At 59.3% G+C, this 2500-nt stretch overlaps 1 pseudogene; it reads left to right on the plus strand.

Annotated features, from left to right (window-relative positions):
* The window catches only part of LOC133148785 (28S ribosomal RNA), a 9854-nt pseudogene that overhangs the window by 4404 nt on the left and 2950 nt on the right, over positions 1 to 2500 (plus strand).

A 2500-nucleotide genomic window follows, 5' to 3' on the forward strand; every position in this document is an offset into this window, starting at 1 on the left:
ACTTTGTTCTCCCGTGTGCTCTCATGGTAGTGAGGCCGTAAGCATGTCTGGTAGCTTACGGACAACGACCCAGGATAGCCGACCTGGGGGATCAAAATTGGCTGAGGCGCAGCTCGGAGAGGGGCTGTTGCTGCTCGAGCGACCTCCCCGTGACGTGCTTGAGGTTGGGCACGTGTGCGGACAACGAATCAACCTCTCCGGGGGCCATGGGGACCAACCACCGGAGGCATTGCTTGGGGTCCCCAAACGGCTTGTAGTCACTTCTACGGGCCATGGTTGCGAAAACTCCTTGGTTAGGAAGTCCGTACAGACAGAGGCGCAGGATCAGAGCCACAGTCAGTCGGGCCGAGGGAGCGGGTGGACCCTGGCTGGCGAAGCTCTTGAGAACTCCTCAGTGGTGTCTGAATCAATGGCCTCCGTCGCCGCTGGTATGAGAGTTGGGGCGGCGGGGGTCGTGTTAGCATTGCAGCCTGCTCTCCGTGATGGTGTGGAGGAAGAGGCGGGAGAGGGCCCGTCTAGAAAGCGGCGTAAGAAGGATCCGAGGCCTCCGGACCAGGTCTTGGTGCATCTGCCTCGAGAGTCCATGGACTGCCTACTGTGTGGGGCGCGTGTGGTTGGTATGCGCAGGTTTGGGTTGCATTGCGCTTCCCGGCATGCGGGTGTCTCCATCGTGTACGGCTGTCGTAAGTGCGAAAGACGAGGGGAGAACAGCCATGCAATTCGGTGCCATGTCTCGAAGTGTCGAGGCGTGCGCATGGTGGATGTCGAACAGGGGGTCGCTTGCGATCACTGTGGGCGCCGTTTTCGGACGGCTGTTGGAGTATCTCAGCATAAGCGGCAGGCCCATGCAGCGGAGTGGTTCACGGCTCGTAAAGAGCGGAGCCAGACTAGTAAGGGTCCTAAGAGGGAAAGGAGGTGGAGCGTGAAGGAGGAGGCCCGGATGGTGAGGCTTATGGAGAAGTACAAGAACCATAGGCACAAGAACGTGATGGTGGCACGGATGTTGGGTACCGGCAAGTCCGGAGAGCAGGTGAGGTGGAAGTGGGGGTCCCTGTGCGGTCGTGCGGCAGGCGGTGAGTCTGGTGTGCGTTGGCGAGCCCTGGCTGCCAGGGCGACGCCCCAGAAATGGACCTGTCCCCCGTCGCTTCCAGATCTGGTGGAGGATAGAGTTCTGGAAGAGCTGCTGGCGGGAGATGAGGAGCATCGGGCCACCGCTGCCTTAGTCAAGAAAGCAGGTCGGGAGCCTAGCCTGATCGAGTCCTCTGCTTTGGATCTCATGAAAGCCCTGGGGGGTAAGGTAGTGTGGCCGACAAAGTCCGCGAGGTCCAAACCTCGAGACCGACAGATGAAGGGTTGGGCGAGGCGGCTCGTCCAGCGTAGGAGAGTGTTCTACCACCAGCAGCGCGGCTATTCTGAGGCGAGAAAGGGGCTGGCACGGCGGATCTTGGATGATCTGACGCCCCTTGGGTGTGATTTGCCGCTAGAGTTGGTGGATAGGCACTTCAGGAGTAAGTGGGAAACGGTCAGGCCGTTTTATGGACTGGAGGGCTTCGAGGTGGGACTGACCGCGAATAACGAACCATTCTACCACCCGATCCTGGGGCCGGAAGTTGTATCTAACTTGGCTAAGATGAGGAATTGCTCTGCACCGGGCCCAGACGGGATCAAGAAGCAGGCTCTTCTTGGCTGGGACCCGGACGGTACGCAACTGGCGAGGCTGTTTACGACATGGATGGTGCGTGGAGTCGTTCCCCAGGTCTTCAAGGAGTGCAAGACGCGGTTGTTACCCAAATCGGCTGACCCTACAGAGCTGGGTAATGTGGCAGGCTGGAGGCCTGTGACTATCGGGTCAGTCGTGCTGAGGTTGTTTGGGCGGATAATGGCGATGAGGCTGGCGCGGGCCTGTCCTGTTAGCCCCCGGCAGCGCGGTTTCGTCGCCGGCGCGAGTGGTTGCGAGGAGAACCTCATGATTCTTGATCGGGTCATGGGGCATTCGAGGTCGGCTGGCGTGCCGCTGGCAGTCGTGTTCATTGATTTTGCGAAGGCTTTCGACTCGGTTTCTCATGACCATGTCCTGTGTGTGCTGGGAAGCTTGGGCGTAGACAGACGTGTAATCGAGGTGATCCGTCACTCGTATGTGGGCTGCTCGACCAGAGTGGGTTGCGGAGGCGCCTACTCCGAACCCATCTCCATGAAGGTTGGTGTTAAGCAAGGCGATCCAATGTCCCCACTGCTTTTCAACCTCGCTATGGATCCTCTCATCCATAGCCTCGAACGCGAAGGAAGTCACCTGGTCTGGGGCAACCGCCGAATTGCCGCCCTGGCCTTTGCGGATGATTTAGTCCTGCTGAGTGGCTCGGAGGAAGGAATGAAGAAGAACTTGATGATCCTGGAGGTCTTTTGCCAGCTGACGGGACTGGCTGTCCAGCCGGGTAAGTGCCACGGTATTTGGTTGAGTCCGAACGAGAGCGGCTGCGTAGCCTGGAGGCTGTGTGGGAAG

Source organism: Syngnathus typhle, unplaced genomic scaffold (genome assembly GCF_033458585.1).
Source record: "Syngnathus typhle isolate RoL2023-S1 ecotype Sweden unplaced genomic scaffold, RoL_Styp_1.0 HiC_scaffold_159, whole genome shotgun sequence".
NCBI lineage: Eukaryota > Metazoa > Chordata > Actinopteri > Syngnathiformes > Syngnathidae > Syngnathus > Syngnathus typhle.